Source organism: Stigmatopora nigra, chromosome 16, assembly GCF_051989575.1.
Source record: "Stigmatopora nigra isolate UIUO_SnigA chromosome 16, RoL_Snig_1.1, whole genome shotgun sequence".
Classification (NCBI taxonomy): Eukaryota; Metazoa; Chordata; class Actinopteri; order Syngnathiformes; family Syngnathidae; genus Stigmatopora; species Stigmatopora nigra.
Window position 1 is genome coordinate 12,007,216 of NC_135523.1, and position 21,155 is coordinate 12,028,370.

Consider the following 21,155-nt stretch of genomic DNA (forward strand, 5'->3'; position numbering starts at 1 on the left):
CGATTTGTTTTGGAAGCTGAACTGCGGCTATCAGTTGTTGCAATAATTTGGCATGAGTCACTGCTTTACCCGTAGACGAAACCATGCCCCTATTTGCCCAATAACTAGCAAAAACATGGCACGACGAGTACGCATATTGACTATCGGTATAAATCGTAACAACACCGTTGGTCATCAAAATGCATGCTTCCCTTAACGCAACCAATTCTGCTGCTTGTGCTGAGTAATTTGGTGGCAATGGTTCTGCTTTTAAAACTTTAGTCGCGGTGACAACCGCATACCCTGCCCTTAATTTTCCCATTTCATCTATCCTAGCAGAACCATCAACAAATAGGACTTCACCGCTGTCTAGCGGTTGATCTTTCAAATCTTTCCTACACCTTGTAGCCTCTTCAGCTAATGCTTGGAAATCATGCCGTTCCCCATCCCCTGGAATTGGCAACAAAGTAGCTGGGTTAATTTTGACGCACCTCTCGAGTGTGAGATGCGGTTGTGAAAGTAAAATGGCTATGCAAGACAAATGCCTGGCAGGAGACAAAAATTTCATATTAGTCTGTAATAACAATGCAGCCACTGCATGCGGCACCCTAAGGGTTACAGAATGAAAAAGTACTATTGTGGCGCTGCTCTCCACTGCCATGGAAGCAGCCACAACTGCACGCACACAGTGAGGTAGCGCGCAGGCCACCTTATCTAATCTGGTTGAAAAATATGCAACAGGCCTCAATTTCCCTCCGAAATCCTGAGTTAAAACAGACGTCATGTACTCTCCTCTACAGTCCACCATTTGCACAAAGGGTTTATTATAATTAGGTAACGCCAAAATCCCACTAGTAACTAGCATCTGTTTTATTGTACAAAACGCATTCTCAGCCTCTGCCGTCCAATTCAGAGCCGAGTTCATTTTTAACCCATCTTCATTCATTAATTTAGAAAGGGGGGAAACAATTTCTGCATAATTTGGAACCCACGTCCTGCAGTAATTAGTAAGACCCAAAAATGACATGATTTGTCTTTTAGTTAGCGGCTTGGGTGCTTCCAACACCACCCTCTTTCTGTCATCCAAAATCTTTTTCCCACCTTTCACCAGATTATGTCCCAAATATTTCACTTGTTCTTTAGAAAACTGCAATTTATTTCTGCTTATTTTGTGGCCCTCCGACGCCAGGTGCCTTATCAATGTCACAGTGTCCTTTTTACACACTTCCACACTAGGCGACGCCACAAGCACATCATCCACATACACAATAATCTGGCTGCCCCCCGGTGGTTGGAATCTCGCTACACTGCTACTCATTATCTGTGAATATATCGTGGGGCTTTCACAGTATCCTTGTGGTAATCTTGTAAAAGTATATTTTTTCCTACCAAACGTAAACGCAAACCAATATTGACTATCTCGATCTAATGGGATGGAGAAAAAAGCATTACTTATGTCAATTACCGTAAAAAATGCTGCCTCTGGATCCAAATTATTCAGAAGTGTGTGTGGATCTGGCACACACGGCGCGCGTTGAATTACTGCAGAGTTTACCGCTTGTAAATCCTGAACCATTCTCCATCCCACAGAAGGAGCCGCCTTTTTTACTGGAAAAATTGGGGAATTACAGGGTGAATCATCACATTCAATTATCACTCCCGCCCTTAATAAATCTTCAATTACCGGACTTATTCCTTTTAAGGCATCAGGTTTTAGTGGATATTGTCGTATACATGGCCTAAATTCACTTTTTGGTCTAATTACTACAGGTATAACCCCTTTAACGAGCCCTACATCGGAAGGTCCTTTTGACCATATTTCAGGAGGGACTGTTGCTAACAACTCCTCCTCCTCTTCCGATAGTAGATATACTTCCTTAGTTGTTTGTGATAGTCATAGCAGGTAAATTCCCACATTCACATTCACCCCCACAGTCTGAAACACTGCCTTTCTGTATGTTTCCGTACTTTCGCTATACTCAAGACCTGTATCCAACATTATCCAATCACTCGTCTCGCGGGCTGTTTGTATAAAGTCACGTATCACCTCCTTTCCCTGATTATGTGGCTTGCATAATACAATGTGTGGAGTTCCCCACTCGAGAAAAAGAGTCTTATATTCCCTTGACAACTCAACCCCTGCCACAACTGTAGAAATTCCGTCCGTGTACATATATTCCAATTTAATTTCAGACGGCGTGACTCGTCTCAATTTGTTTTCATAAATTTCGTCAGGCCCCTCCGTCATTTTGTACCACATTATAACATGGAGGGAGTTTATGCTCGCCACACTCTGCCGCGTCTCAATCAAACTAGCAGCTGTAGATAACAAACTGTTTCCCACACAAGCCGGCGTATTATTAGACACATCCAGAGTATAGTAAAAGAAAGCAGGTTGCTCTACATGCAAAACATTTAATTGGCCACAATTAATTTCCTTTCGCCTTTTAACCACCATATTTCCACTAGCGGAGGGTACTAACGCCAATCCCAATTGTAATAGTCCATCCCTACCCAGTAAATTGACAGGACACTCTTTTACCACCAACACCGACATTTTACATGTTTCCCCTTCCGGATCCCTTATCCAAACCGGAAACGTCTCTGAAGCAGTAGCAACCTGCCCATCAGCTGTCGCCACATAAACCTTATTTTTCATAAATTTAATTCCCGGAACATCCTGTGTAATTGCAGTTTTAAAAGCTCCAGTATCACACAAAAATGTTAAACGTACCCCATTCACAAACAATGTAATTTCAGGTTTAATTGAATCAAGTGTCAGTATTTCCGCTAAATTTAGCTCCACTCCCCTAGACTGGACCCCACCAGTTGTCCCACTGGGCCCTGGCCCTACGCCAGGCCTTGCTGATTGAGTCCCAGCCCTAGAGGCTCTGTTGTCTGGGCAATCCCGCGAAATGTGCCCAGTTCTTCCACAAATCCAGCATGCATTACTTTTAAATCTCCGATATTTATTTAACTTACCCCCCATCTTTTCTCCAGTTAATTTTGTTAAACTTTTTATGTCCTTCTTCTCTTTCTTGGTAAAACATTTCTTCCCCCGCAGAGGACGGCCCCCCATGTTTTTTACCGTTTTTCTTTAGCACCCCTTCTGCATGCAACGCTTGATTTACGTATTGGTCAAGCATGCCCGTGGGCCTATCTACCCAATATTTCTCAATCCTTTCCCGGAGGGCATGATTTGAATTAGCGTGTAACACATTTTTTAGTTGCTCTTGATAAAGGCTGCCCACCGTGTTATCCTCAGGAATGCCACTGTTGACTTTAAAACAAGCAGACATCCTGATTAAATATTCATCAAAAGCCTCATTATCTTTTTGTTTAGCTCTACCAATCGCAGTATAATTTGCTTTTGTTTTAAATTTTTTCGTGGCACGCTCTATCAGCTCACGCACTCTTATTTCCAATTCACGGCTATCATGAGCTAATGGTCCACACTTTGATTTTGGATCCCAATCTCCTCTAATAGCATGCCAATCACCTTTTAACGCGGCCATCCAAATCTGCTGCGTTTCTACTCCATTTAAGTGATATGACCGTCTAATATCTTCCATCTGCACGACAAATTCCCCCACGTCTATTTTGTACGACGTGATGCCGTCTACGGCTTTTTTCACGTCGTCCTGAGTCCAAGTTCTATGCACCAAAATAACACGGGGTTGGTCACTCTCCACATTAGGGTTAGCAACCTCGATCATGGGGAATTGTTCAAGCACCATGTCATTCATTAGCGGCTTTTCAGGCGGTGATAGCGTTTGTCCCAATGTTTTTGACCATTCCCCCACGGATCCCCCCGACCTGGTCAAACGGTCTTGCACATCTGTTGGAAAGGGTACAAACGGATTTGTTGACCGTACCGCCCCAACCTCCCCCGACAATTGCTCATCGGTTTCCTCTTTTTTCACGTCCCGTTTCTTACCCACCGGGCCCGTCTCAGAATCCTCTTTTCTTTGGAAAAACACAGCCTGTTCTGCGCTTCCAGCCCCACCTTTATCAGCATTTTTGGCATTCCCATCACAACATTTTTTCGCCATTAAAAAACAAAAATAGGTGTCATTATAACCATCCTTCTCCATTTTCCTTAGGTCCCCTTTATGTTTAGCGCGTATTTTATCTTGTAATTCAGAAATTTTTTGTAAATCAAGCTGGCCAGCAAACCCATAATTTTTTATCCATTTATTTAAATGTTTAACTTTTGAAGCGCTTTGTCTTTCCACAAATTTCCAATCTTTACAAGTTAGACGTATTTTTGGATCGTCATCCAAACCCGCCTTGCTACACTTGTTTCCCATATTTTACTTTTTATTTTTGTAGTGAGTTTGTGTGCCTCACACAGTTAACTCTATTATAATTATTATTATTAATATTATTATTGTCTATTCGACTGTATCGACTGTATCTCCTAGGCCTTTCTTAATTTTACTGCAGAAACCACACAAACACCATACAACGTTTACAATATATTCGTGCCTACCCTTTAGACACAGGACACTTTCCAGCAAAATGCCCCACCGTACCTGCCATTGACTAGTATAAACACAGGGTTTTATCGCCGTCACCCAGGACGCGAAATAAGCCCACAATGGACCTCACATACAATGTCCCTTTAACGCATTTGGAAACACCGTCACAACATGCAGACATTAATGTGGACTTACCCGAGATCCATCAGATGTCTCCCTCCAGCAGGAAAAGTCTTCAACCGCCGAGAATCCAGGCGCCCCCGTCGAAAACTCCGGCCCTGGAAAAGGGTATTGAAGACGCCGTGCACGGTCTTTATCCAGATGTCGGTCAGCAGCGCCTGGGTTCCTGCGTCGGTATATTGACCTCCAAAGCTCCGAGGGACCAAAATATTAGGTTCATTAATAATTACCTTCGTCCGTAATTATCATTAACTGCAGGAAGACATCTTATTCAATTATTGACATTTAATTAAATAGAAATGGATACAACAGATAAAAGCCTCCGAAGGGGAGAGTCAGCAAGTGTCACCTTACAACTTCCGAACGTCTCACCGAATAGACGTTTTCGTCCCACTCTTATGGTCATGAATCAAAACAAGTTACAGAGTTGTTGATCATTCCATCACGTATGAGTAAAAACAACATCTGGGACTACAATAACAATCAAAGTTTTTTACTAATAACAAAAACAGGAGACTAGACCTAACAACATTTAGATTAGAGTAATTATACAACCTCCTTGACCTAATGAATCATATAATATAATCATAATCATATAATGGTTACATACAGAAAAACCCGAAGTGCACGGTTACATAACGATAACAACATTCTTGTTATTGGCCGAATAGCCCTGGCCTCGTCACCAAGGGCCCACCAAATCTCAAGGACCCAGATTGGGTGGATTGTTTTTATAACCATCCTGGAACAGGCCGTCCAGGTTAAAGATGACTTGGCAATACTCGTGACCTCGCAACACTTTTGAAAACAGAAAGAGAATGATTTAACAAAGTAATGAACTAATACAGAGAATAGAAAGAGAATGATTTAATAAAGAAATGAATTAATATAACTATTATAATAGTAAAACAGAATAAACCCAACATTCCCCCGTTTTTATAATATGTATGTTATTAGTCATTTCTTAGTAATCACTAAATGGTAATGTCGGGTGCCTGTGATTTTTCCCGCCTACTCCTTACTCCCATGGCTGGTCTGAAAGAGAAAGAACATAATTATATTCGTCCAATTGGTCCTCGGATTTACCGTACTCCTGGACCTCACTGCTTTCCCCAAACCGTCCCATAAGATACAACTCATGTACTTTAGAATTTGTAGGGGCAATTGCAGTATTTATAAGTCGGCTTAGCAAGGAGCGCAAACAGGGGATAATACAGCACCCACACAATGTTAGGATAGCGGTTATTGTGCCAATAGTCACCATGAAGGATGTAGCCAAATCTTTATATTTTCCAAAGGTCTTATCCCACCAATCTGACAATGCGGACGTATCTACTCCAGAATGCTCTTGCATATTGCGGTTCAGTGTTTGCAGGCCAGTAATGGCCCTGGTGAGAGATCCACTGGGTGACGTGTTGTTCGGTATGAAGGTGCAACATTCTTTTCCAAACATTGCACACACACCCCCTGTTTCAAGGATCATATCCACCGCTATGCGATTCTGGAACGCCATCAGACTGGTAGCTGCCAGTTGTTCCTTCATGGCCACAAATCCCTGTTTAACATAATTTCCAAGTTTTGGACATTGTAATGTAAGTAATTTATTCTATCCACATTTTTGTTTGGGGTGATTAGAAGGAAGATGGACTCCCAACCTGCTGCGATCTGATTAGCCAGCTTATACTCATCTGGTACGCCCCGGGGGATGCCAATCGCATCAATGTATGTTGGATCTCCTTCCCTCCATGCCTCTCGACGATGTCGGGAGGGTCGACCCTTCACCTCCGAATTCTGAGCCGCCAATTGTATCTCCTCCACTGTGGATGGAAAAACAGACACCGGTAAGAGCAGTGAGACCAAAGTACCTAGTCCTGCCGCGTTTTGGCAGGAGTCGTATAATTTATCTACCACCCCGCCACCATAGGCAAGAACGTGGTATCAGGGGTGTAGCTTGTTTTAAAACGCCGGTACACCACGTCTCATTTATCGCCCCCAGCTTCAGACCATGCCCTGTAAGGTTTAAGCAGGTAAAATGATTAAACAGTGGAAAAATTGACTTCCTATTTACTGCGTAACAGGATAAACACTGTTTCAATATTTTTTTTTCTTGCCAAGTAGGACACGTTTTTTCATTTGTAAAAACACTTTTCCCCAAAAGAATGGTGATTGAGGGAGTTGTTAGATCCCATCGTATTTTCTCTTGTCTGGTAGGTTATCCTAATCCTTTGTAAGATGGTTTAGTCTCAATTGAAACCATATGGAGACGTCAAACCCAATATAAAAGAGTTCCCTATAGTTTTATGGTATTGCTTGCTGAGCAATAATCTTTTCAATTAATTATTATATGACAATAGGCTATGGTTTTGTTACAACGGTACGTTCGAAATTCGCATGTTTATTCCATATGCAGCGTTATACTCAACAAATAATGGAAATGGGAAACAGATACCAATGGTATATTGATGCTAGGCCGTACCAGGACACAGGGGGTAATTGGGCACACACCTTTGTAATGGATCAGTCGACCCGCTGGTCACCTGGTACTTATGGCTGGTCAAAAACAGCTAAAGAATGGCAAAAGAGGGTTTCAAATTTTTCTGTTGATAATTCTGGTTTGTATCTCAGGATAAATGAGTCGGAAGGCACTTTACCTCTGTGGAGGGAGGGGGACTGGACTTCATCGTCCACAAAGTGTAGCTTCCTGAACCTGTTGTATGGTGTTCGAACAACGATCCATGCTGGTCAGTGGGGATATGTAAAAACCCCAATATTACTCAGGCGACAACCGGCAAGGTGATTCCGTCATTTGTATCCCCTAGATCGAGTATAGTCCAGATAATTCATGGCAAACCATCAGTGGACGAGTGGTTTAGAATGACTACAGGTGTTTCAGCGTTATCTAACATATTGCTGTTAATGGCGGAACAAGCTGCCAGCGAAACCCGAAATGATTGTCTCGTATGTATGGGTGCCCGACCCGTACTCCGTATCATTTCGGCCCCAATTGATAAAGAATGTATTGTGGACCTCCTAAAAAACACCAATCCAACCTTTAAGTGCTCTAAATACGATTCGATATTCCCACTTACCCGAGAGAACAAAGAAAAAACAATTTTTGACAAATATGTAGCACGCCAAAATTTTACCTGCCTCAAATTACAAGGGACTGGAACATCATTGGGAAGCATTCCGTCTGACTGGTGTGTATCAAACATGTTCTTTCCGGTACCATACCCCTTATCCCGAGCTGACATCTGGTTATGGTGTGGAAGTGATAAGTTGTATGATAGATTGCCCACAAATGCTGCGGGTGTGTGTTCTGTGGTGTCTCTGTTACTTCCTGTTTCTGTTTCCTCAGTGAATCTCACAGCTGAAATAAGGTTACCTCCAAACCTGAAGGAGGTCTTGCATCGCCAAAAGAGAGCACCACACACCTGGATGGGTAACTCCGATCCCACCTATATTGACGCCATAGGCGTCCCCCGTGGCGTTCCTAATGAGTATAAACTTGCTAATCAGGTTTCAGCGGGATTCGAAAGTATTCTAATTTGGGTAACTCCCAACAAAAATGTTGATCGCATCAATTATATTCATTACAATGTCCAGCGACTTGGCAATTACACGGTTGAGTCGTTAGAGGCGGTACGTGACCAGCTAGCGGCAACATCCCTCATGGCCTTCCAAAATCGTATAGCATTAGACATGTTATTGGCTGAGAAGGGTGGTGTGTGTGCTATCTTTGGTGATGCCTGTTGTACTTTCATTCCTAATAACACTGCTCCAAATGGACGTCTCACCAAAGCTTTAGAAGGCCTCCGAACCCTGACTAATAAGATGGCCGATCAGTCAGGTGTGGACACCTCAATCTGGGACCAATGGATGGATTATTTTGGTGCCTGGAAAGGTTTGATAGGCAACATCCTCATATCTGCTGGAGTGCTCATTACTCTGCTTATTCTCTGTAGCTGTTGTATCTTCCCCTTAGCTCGTACTCTAGTCACTCGACTGATCGATAAAGCAGTGGGACCAGGCCCTAGAGGTCAGTATGTCCAGTTGCGCCAAACTGACCCCTCTGGACCCCCCGCTGGGCACGTGTTCATGGATATACTAATGTAGTGCTTCTTTGTTTTTATACTAATATAGTTTTACATTTCATTTGACACTAACCTGTGTGGTGTTGTTGATGTGGTCTCTTTAGGAGACCAAGAGAGGGAATGAAGAATATAACATATTTTACTCATTCTTTTTAGTATAGCTGTTTCATTTTGATATCATATTTTACTCATTCTTTTTAGTATAGCTGTTTCATTTTGATATCACATTTTACTCATTCCTTTTGTTGTGGCGGTCTTGTTTTAGAGTCGCCACTGGTTCCCAACTCAAATACAATATGAACAGAAGGATGGTCTGAGACTCCTCAACTATAATGTTAACAAAAGGCTCTTCCTGACATTCTTATTTCAAGGTGGGATCCACACTGATAAGAGACCAGATGGAGGACTTCAAAGGGCAGAGGAACAAAGAGCAGGGCGGAGGGTCGGGACTTTATAGGACCAGCGGAGACAGAGGTCTGGATGATGTGGATTCAAGGCTAGAAGATGTGGAGCCCAGAGAAACCCCCCCTCACAGCAGCCCTGGACCAGCCCACATCTCATTATTAATCAGCGAATGAATATGCATTTTTGTTGGACTATAACTGGGCAAACGCGGGTTTGGACAATGTCTTTTCCATCCTCCGCTTTGGGACATCAACACTCAGCGGGCTTATTCTATGGGAGGGAGACCCGGAGCTCTGTATGAATCAATTTGAATGGAATAAATCATCTGTGGATAAACTCGCTCAACCCTGGTTTGTCTCCTCCGATGCTGAACACGCTCCATTGTTAGACTGGAGACTACAGAGTTAAGGAATTGGAGTCAGGTAAAATATTTATAGTCTAACATTGGGCAACTGTGAGAATTGGTTTAACTACTTGTCGTCCGGTCTCCCATGAACTTCAGGGTGACATGTAATGGCCATGTTTGTTGTTCCTGTCCTGGTGCTGCTGGGCAGATATCTTCAGACTGTTCTCTTAGACTTTCAGCTACCTTGGCAGAATCATTACCGACAATGTCGAGAGAGTAGAAGCTGTTAGATGTGGTGGTGTGGAAGATATTTTTGGTCTGTAATTCGCTGGGTCGGAGGCCATTTTGGGTGGCCACTAGGCTTAGCCCAAGCTGGACCATGATATCTCGTCCCGGTAACTCTCCGATTTTCATTTTGCATTCTGACAATAAACCCATTCCTTTTGTTGCTTTCTGACCCTTATTAATCACCTACTTAATAGTTTAAACAACAATTATTTTCTAAATTACCCGAAAGTGATTTCTACTTTGTGTTTAACCCAATATCTCTGAACACACAAAGACCAAAAGTCCATGACTTTGTCTTAGTTAAGTCCCTGACTCTAATAACAGACCAAGACTATAAAGCCCTTGCTAATTATTGTTCTACTTTCATTGGTCCTGGACCAATTGGTTTATTACCAGACTGCAAAGTGGACAGTGAGAGTTCCTACAGTAGGGTCCTGTTCAACGCGATGTTCCTGCAACTCTAGTCGAATGACCAGTGTGTGTGTCTCAAATACAGGAAAAACTGACAGTTGTCGCTAGGACTTTGGACAGATACATTTCAGTCATTTGCAGGGCAAAAAGTAATTGATCAGTGTCGGACAGTTGAGTATTTGTGCTGACATGTCACCCCAATCACAAGACTAAGATTGTTTATTCAGTCAGACAGTTGGGTGTTTATGCTGACATGTCAGCCATAAGGATGACTATGATGCTGTTATACTCACAAAAACGTATACAATATGAACAAGCATTTGCAAAGATACTTTGTCTAATCTCACATGTTCCCCTGCTGCCAAACAAACTGTCAGAGACACATAGTTACTGTGTATAAAGTGAAAAATCGTCCAATTCAAGTAAGTTATCCATTTGGCATCATTCTCAAGCTAGAAATTAAGTTATAATGAAAACAATCATACTTGGCCAAAACGTGATTTTCAGGGTATGAAAAGTACATTAAGGCAATAAAAACTGAAAAGTTCCCCTGCTGCCAAACAAACTGTCAGAGACACAGTTATTGTGTATGTAGTGAAAAATCGTCCAATTCAAGTAAGTTTTTCATTTAGCATCATTCTAATTGATAGAAATTAAGTTATAGTGAAAATTCTGATACTTGGCCAAAACGTGATTTTTAGCACATGAAACGCACGTTAAGGCAATAAAAACTGAAATGTTCCCCTGCTGCGAAAGAAACATTCAGAGGCACATAGTTACTGTGTATATAGTGTAAAATCGTCCAATTCAAGCAAGTTTTTCATTTGGAATCATTCTAAGTGACAGAAATTAAGTTATAGTGAAAATTATGACACTTGGCTAAAACGTGATTTTCAGCGCATGAAACGCACGTTAAGGCAATAAAAACTGAAATGTTCCCCTGCTGCGAAACAAACTGTCAGAGTCACATAGTTACTGTGTATATAGTGTAAAATCGTCCAATTCAAGTAAGTTTTGCATTTAGCATCATTCTAAGTGATAAAAATTAAGTTATAGTGAAAATTATGATACTTGGCCAAAACGTGATTTTCAGCGCATGAAACGCACTTTAAGGCAATAAAAACTGAAATGTTCCCCTGCTGCGAAACAAACTGCCAGAGGCACATAGTTACTGTGTATATAGTGTAAAATCATCCAATTCAAGTAAATTTTGCATTTGGCATCATTCTAAGTGCTAGAAATTAAGTTATAGTGAAAACTATGATACTTGGCCAAAACGTGATTTTCAGCGCATGAAACGCACATTAGGGCAAAAAAACTGAAATGTTTGTTAGGTCTGAAAATACAACTTCTGGAGCAGGCTAAGAAAGAGTGAGATAAATTTAAATAGAAAATATGTATTACCAGACTGCAAAGTGGACAGTGAGAGTTCCTACAGTGGGGTCCTGTTCACTGCGATGTTACTTCAACTCTAGTCGAATGACCAGTGAGTGTGTCTTAAATACAGGCAAAACTGACAGTTGTCCCTAAGACTTTGGACAGATACGTTTCAGTCATTTGCAGGGAAACAAGTAATTGATTAGTGTCGGGCCTGGAATCTGTAGTCAATGGTTTCCAGACGTAGGGTGTTCTTCGCTGTTCCTACCCTGGGGAACACCGCCATCATGATTTTGGAGGGGACTGACCATTGTTTGTATTAGAGGGGGACATCCGAGCCCCAAACTGAATCATGGGGGAAGAAATCAAAGCTCCGTCGTTGACGCCTGGTGGGTAGATGTGGGTTGGCGTCGACAGTTGGAATCGAGTCTGCTGTTAGAACGTACGTGTGTTCGGATGCAGATGTAGGGACACAGAGCCCAGTTGTATTGGTGGGGATGATCATATACACTTGCCATTCGCAGATCCACCATATTTGGTCCAGTACTGTCCATGATTGGGAAGGAATGTGTCTGATCTCGGCACACCTGGTGACGTGAAGTTGGTCTAAAGGGGTCTTCGGATCCGGTCCGCTGAAGTTGAAACAGGATGGATAACAGTCTGTTCGGTTGTTGCACTGGACATACGTTGCGGTATTGACTGTAGCTGCTAATGGTACTGCGACCATGGTATGTAGGCGGTCGAGCTTTGCTGGAAGGATTCTCTCAAATTACCCAGAATACAGTTGTAGGTGAGGGTGGCGAGTTCTTCGTTCTGTCGGTTGGCCCATAGCTGTGGTTGGGCTACGGCAGTAGGCAAGAGGGAACAGACATAACAACTCATTGGTTGTGGCGCGGGCTGTGAGTGCGGTGTATCTGTACCAACTGTTCCTCATCATCAGGTTGTAGTCGTTTTCTTGCTGTGTTTGGACATGGGCGAGAATAAGGTGTATCTACTCAGGCTTAGGTGTTCCTGCCGGACGGATTTTGAGTAGGCGTGTGGCGGATGGTTGTACGAAGGGGTTAACACCAATCACTTTTGGGACCATGGCTGGACTAGTAGTGCAGATGGTGATAGTAAAGAGGGGGCCTTTTCCTGTTCGGTCCGGTCGGAGGCATAGGTTGATGCAGCCTTTTTGTTGGATATTGGTCGTAAGGTCTAGCATATGTTTACCATCTTTGATGGTGGTGGCTAACTTGGTGAAGTTAGCGGTCATGGTGGTAGCTTCTTTGGAAAGGGGCCATGTGATGGTTTTGTAGCCTGTATGGAGGAGGACCTGGTCCAAGGTGTCCGGCCAGACCACTCAGACTCTGGGAGCTTGTAGGTACCAATAAAAATAACTGGAGTCAGTCCTGTGTAATCCCAAGTGAGTAAGCTGTAGGCTGAGCAAAGGGACTTGAACGACGATTGGTGTCTTGGTTAATGGGATGCAGATCTGGGGTCCCTGATCGTTTCCTGAACCAGCTAGTGGGGCATTCTCCTCCAGTGGGAATGTACCAAGGTTCTGGTACGTTCCCCCCATGTGGTTGAACACAGAGCGGTGATGATGATGGCCAAAATCACACGGTGAGGTCCGTCCCAACGTGGAGAAGACCAGCACTTTCTTTTTATCACCTTGACGAGTACCAGGTCTCCTGGGGACAGGACCTCCTCTGTGGGAGACAGAGAAGATGTCGGCAGATTATTTTGCATTCATCACAGTTCTTTCTTGGAACATTTTGCATAACCACTTAGTGAGGGAATCTGTTTCTCTTTTCTCTTCTACCACCAGATCTTTTTCCCACATTGTTAAGTGGAAGGGTCTGTCGTTCACTGCCTCAAATGGTGTGCATCCCTGTGCTGTTGGAATGATTCTCATGTACGTTTCTACCAGGCTCAGGCATTCTTGCCATGGTTTTCCTGTATCTTCCATGGTTTTTCTGAGTCTGAGTTTTACTGTTCTAATGGTTTGTTCGACGAGTCCAGCACTTTGGTTCAGTTTGATGAAATCCATGTTCAGAAGCTCGAAGGGATATGTTCCTGTTTGCCTTGTTCCATGCATGGGTTGTTCATTGCCTTGAGAGTTGTGTCTACAGCAGTTTAGACAGTTTCTGCAAAATAATTGAAGTAAGTTTGGAGACCTCTGGGAACATGCACTGTTTGTTGTACTGTACTGATCATCCCTCCTGTTGAGACATGGCTCCTCCCATGGCTCAATTTGGCAATTACTTCAAACAATGATCGTGTCACGCATGGCTTGTTTTCTACTGTATAGAGTCCGTTATTGTGTTGAGTGGCTCCTTCTGTTTCCCATTGCAGTTTCTCTTTTTCTGGGGAATGATTTTGCATTTCTCTTAGGAATTCAGCAGGGATTGGGCTGTGTCTTTCCACCGTCACGTCTTGTTCTAGGAATAGTCTACATGCCTCTGTCAGTGCCACTATTTCTGCGGCTTGTGCAGACCAGTCGCCGGGGAGTCGTCCTGTCTTGAGGTTGTCTTTTTGAGTCACCACGGCATATACGTTGTGTTTTTCTCCATCCAGGGTTTTTGATGATGATCCATCCCCATAGGCAATGTGTCCGGGGGGCAATGGGTTGTCCATTAGGTCAGTTGCATATACGTGGTTAATTATGATTCGTTGAGTGGGCAACTGTGAGAATTGGTTTAACCACTTGTCGTCCGGTCTCCCATGAACTTCAGGGTGACATGTAATGGCCATGTTTGTTGTTCCTGTCCTGGGGCTGCTGGGCAGATATCTTCAGACTGTTCTCTTAGACTTTCAGCTACCTTGGCAGAATCATTCCCGACAATGTCGAGAGAGTAGAAGCTGTTAGATGTGCTGGTGTGGAAGATATTTTTGGTCTGTAATTCCCTGGGTCGGAGGCCATTTTGGGTGGCCACTAGGCTTAGCCCAAGCTGGACCATGATATCTCGTCCCGGTAACTCTCCGATTTTCATTTTGCAGTCTGACAATAAACCCATCCCTTTTGTTGCTTTCTGACCCATATTAATCACTTACTTAATAGTTTAAACAACAATTATTTTCTAAATTACCCGAAATTGATCTCCACTTTGTGATTAACCCAATATCTCTGAACACACAAAGACCAAAAGTCCCTGACTCTATTAACAGACCAAGACTATAATGCCTTTGCTAATTCTTGTTCTACTTTCATTGGTCCCGGACCAATTAGTTTATTACCAGACTGCAAAGTGGACAGTGAGAGTTCCTACAGTCGGGTCCTGTTCAACGCGATGTTCCTGAAACTCTAGTCGAATGACCAGTGTGTGTGTCTTAAATACAGGAAAAACTGACAGTTGTCACTAGGACTTTGGACAGATACATTTCAGTCATTTGCAGGGCAAGAAGTAATTGATCAGTGTCAGACAGTTGAATATTTGTGCTGACATGTCACCCCAATCACAAGACTAAGATTGTTTATTCAGTCAGACAGTTGGGTGTTTATGCTGCTATGTCAGCCGTAAGGATGACTACAATGCTGTTATACTCACAAAAACTTATACAATATGAACAAGCATTTGCAAAGATACTTTGTCTAATCTTACATATTCCCCTGCTGCAAAAAAAACTGTCAGAGACACATAGTTACTGTGTATATAGTGTAAAATCGTCCAATTCAAGTAAGTTATCCATTTGGCATCATTCTCATTGATAAAAATTAAGTTACAATGAAAACAATCATACTTGGCCAAAACGTGATTTTCAGGGTATGAAAAGTACATTAAGGCAATAAAAACTGAAAAGTTCCCCTGCTGCCAAACAAACTGTCAGAGACACAGTTACTGTGTATATAGTGTAAAATCGTCCAATTCAAGTAAGTTTTTTATTTGGCATCGTTCAAAGTGATAGAAATTAAGTTACAATGAAAACTATCATACTTGGCCAAAACGTGATTATCAGGCCATGAAAAGCACATTAAGGCAATAAAAACTGAAACGTTCCCCTGCTGCCAACGCACTGTCAGAGACACATAGTTCCTGTGTATATAGTGTAAAATCGTCCTATCCATGTAAGTCTTTCATTGGCATCATTCTAGGTGATTCTGGAGCTATTTCCCACCATAAAAAGTGTCCAAAACAGGCATTTTGCGATTAAAATAGTGGTTGTATTAGAACCAGGCCCAGGCGATTCTGGTTGGTGTTTTTACCCTGAAATTGTGTCCAATGATGATAAGGATGTATTTTTGATTATTCTGTATAAAAATAATCATCTAGGGATGTTCAGAAGTTTTGTTACGCCCGAATCAATGACCTCAATTTGGGCACTTTATTTACAAGTGGTGGTTTTTAAGAACCAGGCCCAGTCGGTTCTGGTTGGTGCTTTTACCCAGATATAGTATCCATTGTGTGGGTAGATGTATTTTCACTATTCTGTCTAAAAATAAAGATCCAGGACAGTTCCGGGGCTATTTCCCTCCATAAATAGTGTCCAAAACATGCATTTTGCGATACAAAATAGTGGCTGCATTATAACAGGGTCCAGTCGGTTCTGGTGGGTGTTTGTATACGAAACTTGTGTCCAATTATGATGGGGATGTATACTTGACTATTCTGTTTAGAAGTAATCATCTAGCGATGTTCAGAAGTTCTGTTATGCCCGAATGAATTACTTTCATTTGGTCACTTTATTTACAAGTGGTGGTTTAGAAACAGGTCCAGTCGGTTTTGGTTGGTGCTTTTACCCAGAATTTGTGTTTATTGTGTGAGTGGATGTATTTTCACTATTTTGTATAACAATAATGATCCAGGATGATTCTGGAGCTGTTTCCCACCACAAACAGTGTCCAAAACAGGCATTTTGCGGTTAAAGTAGTGGTTGTATTAGAACCACGCCCAGTCGGTTCTGGTTCGTGTTTTTACCCAGAAATTGTGTCCAATGATTATGGGGATGTATTTTTTATTATTCTTTATAAAAATAATATTCTAGGGATGTTCAGAAGTTCTGTTATGCCCTAATCGATGACCTCAATTTGGGCACTTTATTTACAAGTGGTTGTTTAGAACCAGGCCCTGTCGGTTCTGGTTGGTGCTTTACCCACAATTAGTGTCGATTGTGTGGGTTTGATGTATTTTCACTATTCTCTGTAAGAATAAAGATCCAGGGATGTTCTGAGACTATTTCCCACCAGAAATAGTGTCAAAAACATGCATTTTGCGACAAAAATAGTGGTTGTATTAGAACCAGGCCCAGTCGGTTCTGGTTTGTGTATACCCCCTTAACGTGTGTCCAATAGGAATGGGGTTGTATTTTTGACTATTCTGTATAAAAATTATCATCTAGGGATGTTCAGAAGTTCTTCTATGCCCGAATAAATGACCTCCATTTGGGCACTTTATTTTGCATGTTGGTTGTAGTAGAACCAAGCCCAGTCGGTTCTGGTTGGTGCTTTTACCCAGAGTTAGTGTTGATTGTGTAGGTGGATGTATTTTCACTATTCTGTCTAAAAATAAAGATCCAGGATGGTTCTAGGGGTATTTACCACCATAAATAGTCTCCAAAACATGCATTTTGTGATAAAAAATAGTTGAAAAAATGAAAAAATGAAAATCAGACATAGGCATTGTCGTCATCATTGACTTGACAAAAATCCTAGTAGTCATCATACCCTCAGCAGCGTATGACGAAATTGTATAGTGCTTCTCCACAAGTTCGTCATCCCAGGCCAGACACATTTATGACATTTATTTATGACATATTCATCCTTGTTAGCTCTCTGCCTTGAGCGCCATTTTGCGGCGACTGCAAGATGCCTCACCGATGCCAACAAGAATAAGGTGGATCACTTACCTCTCAGTCTTTATACTTACCCTCCCTCAGTCAGCCTTTGGAAGGCAGATCTGCGCCAAACGACCTTCCTGTTACTTCATTTCGACTTGACTTAATTTCATAGTAGGGATATGTGTAGTCGTCACGTCACGTGTTGCTGCAGGTTCAGAGACCTGATGGCTGTTGGGAAAAGCTGTCCTTGAGCCTGTTTGTCCGTGCTTTGTAGGACCTGTAGCGTCTGCCAGATGGAAGCAACTGGAACAGGCCGTGTCCGGGGTGGTATGGGTCTCCAACAATGGACCCGGCTCTTCTAAGGTATCGGGGGTTGGCAATGTCTTCTAGTGATGGCAGAGAGCAGCCGACGATCTTCTGGGCAGTGTTTATCACCCTCTGTATGGCTTTTTTGTCTGCTGCCGTGCTTCCGGTATACCACACTGTAATGCCGTAAGTCAGGATGCTCTCCACAGTGGCTCTGTAGAAGGTTGCCAGAAGCTTGGTGTCCAATTTGTCCCTTCTCAGTACCCTGAGAAAGTGGAGTCGTTTCTGGGCCTTCTTTACTAACACTGTGGTGTTTGTGGACCAGGAGAGCCTATCCGTGACGTGGACTCCCAGAAATTTGAAGGATTGGACCCTGTCTACACATACTCCGTTAATGAGGAGTGGGGCCAGGTCTGTGCTGCGCTTGCGAAAGTCCAGGATTATTTCTTTAGTCTTTGCGGTATTTAGTGTAAGATTGTTCGCCGAGCACCAAGAAGACAGTTTGTCGACCTCGTCTCTGTAAGCTGACTCATCCCCGCCTGAGATGAGTCCGATCACAGTGGTGTCATCGGCGAATTTGATGATAGAGTTTGACTGGTGGGCTGGTGTGCAGTCGTATGTGTACAAGGAGTACAGGACAGGACTCAGTACACAGCCTTGTGGTGAGCCAGTGTTCAGTGTAAAGGCGGAAGAGAGGTGTGGACCCATTCTGACAGTTTGTGGTCGACCAGTCAAGAAGTTCTTTACCCAGCAGCAGATTGAAGAGGATAGTCCAAGGTGGTAGAGTTTGTCCTTCAGGATGTCCGGCTTGATGGTGTTAAAGGCTGAGCTATAGTCTATGAAAAGCATCGTCACATAGTTCCCCCGGTGCTCCAGGTGGCTCAGTGCTGTGTGAAGAGCCACAGCGATAGCATCCTCAGTGGACCTGTTTTCTCTATAAGCAAACTGGTGAGGGTCAACTGAGGGGGGGGATTGTCCTTCTGATGTGTCGGGCCACCAACTTTTCAAAGCACTTCATGATCACAGGCGTGAGAGCAACAGGCCTGTAATCGTTCAAGCTGCAGATGGTTGGCCTTTTTGGGGACAGGAATGATGGTGGCAGATTTTAGGCAGGCAGGAACGATGGATAGTTGCATTATAACTGGGTAGTCTCGGTTCTGGTTGCTGTTTATATCCGAAACTTGTGTCCAAAGAGGATGGGGATGTATATTTTACTATTCTGTTTAAAAATAATCATGTAGGGATGTTTTGGGGCTTTTTTTACACAAGAATCAAAAACCTCCAATGGATCTTTATTTTGCACGGTGGTTGAATTAGAACCGGGCCCAGTCGGTTCTGGTTGCCGCTTTTACCCAGATTTAGTGTCAATTGTGTGGATGGATGCATTTTCACTATTATGTGTAAAATTAAAGATGCAGGGATGTTCTGGGAATATTTCACACCGTCAATAGTGTCCAAAACATTTTGCGATAAAAATAGTGGTTGTATTAGAACAAGGCCCAATCGGTTCTGGTTGGTGTATTTACCCAGAATTTGTGTTGATTGAGTGGGTGGATGTAGTTTCACTATTTTCTATAAAAATAATGTTTCCCACCATAAACATTGTCCAAAACAGGCATTTTGCGATTAAAAAAGAGGTCGTATTAGAACCAGGCCCAGTCGGTTCTGGTTGGTGCTTCTACCCATAATTAGTGTTGAATGTGTAGATGGATGTATTTTCACTATTCTGTGTAAAAATAATGATCCAGGATGGTTCTGGAGCCATTTTCCCACCATAAACAGTGTCCAAAACAGGCATTCTGCGATTAAAATAGTGGTTGTATTAGAACCAGGCCCAGTCTGTTCTGGTTGGTGAATTTACCCGAAAAATTGTATCCATTGACGATGGGGATGTATTTTTGATTATTATGTATAAAAATAATCATCTAGGGATCTTCAGAAGTTCTGTTATTCCCGAATCAATGACCTCCATTTGGGCACATTATTGACGGAGCTCACGACCATGATCCAGTGTGTGGCTCGGATGTGTCCCTCAAACACAAATACTGGTCAGTCTCATCCAAAATCCTAATGGCTCAGTTCCCTTGAGTGGGAGCGGCAAGGAACGCCCTGCATTTGAAGACCATTGAAGGCAGGTTCCGGGCCTGTGTCGGCGCATCAGTCAGGCTGGGTAGCCGCTATGGCCCAGGTGATTTTCCAGGGCTGCCCTGCTCTTGACGGAGTGGCCACCCAGCGGGGCTGTGTGTGTTTCATGGTGGGAGACTCGTGCTGCCCCTTCATCCCTGCCGGCATGTCCTGCTCGGTCCATGATGCCCTGCAGGCTATTAGGAACATGCAGAGAGCTGTGACCGGAGATCCGGTTCCACAACGAGGATGGCTTGACTGGTTCTTCTCTGGCTCATGGAAACAGCCACTTCAATATTTCGATATTTTCACAGACACAAAAGGAGGGAATTGTGGGATGGACTGGCTAACTGGCTTAATAATTGTTTATTCTTGTCGCACCATGTGGTCATACTGGTTTAACTTTGTTTTTTAAGATCGTAGAATGCAAGGTAGACTAGCCAAACTGGTTTTACAATTGAATTAAAAGATGGTGGAATGTAAGAAAGACTAACTAGTTGGCCTTGCAATTGTTTGTTCGCCTCGAGAAATATAAGAAAGGCTGGCTAACAGGGTTTGCAATTTTTTCCTTGTATTGTGCGATGAAAAGAGGTTCAACTTCAGGAGTAACTGTCACTCTCCAGGTCATCTAGGGTCAAGTGCACACTTGAAAACTTTCATATTCGACCAAAACGTGCTTATCAGCACATAAAAAGCACATTTGGTGGTACGCGGGAAGAACGGCAGCAGACAAAAAGGCTATTTAGAAAGGTATCACCACTACGCAGAAGAACGTCGGCTACTCTGCCCTCACTGGAAGACATTGCCAGCCCTCGTTACCTCAGCAGAGCCAGGGACATGATCAGGGACCCATGCCACCCTGGTCACAATCGGTTCCAGCTGCTGCTCTCTGGCAGACAGACGCTGTAAGTTTCCCACATCCGTTGGGACTCTAAACTTGGGGTAACACAACACAATCCCTTCTGTGTAATAACTTCGGGTGAGGTAATATGAATAGACATTAGGTACAAGGTGATCTGACACCTACATGCTGAATGAAGGTAAGTGAAAGACAGTGAGAGGTAAGAGATCCACTCAAGGGGTGGTGATGCAATGTATCCATAAAGGCAGAATTGTAAATTAAGAGTCTGGAGTCATAACTTGTAAAACTGTGTAAAAATGTCAGAGACACAAATGACATAGTGTAATATCATCAAATTTTATAATTTAATAAGTTTTTCATTTGGCATCATTCTAATGGCTAGATATTTAGTTATAATGAAAACTATGATACTTGGCCAAAACGTGATTTTCAGCGCATGAAACGCACGTTAAGCCAATAAAAACTGAAATGTTCCCCTGCTGCCAAACAAACTGTCAGAGACACAGTTATTGTGTATGTAGTGAAAAATCGTCCAATTCAAGTAA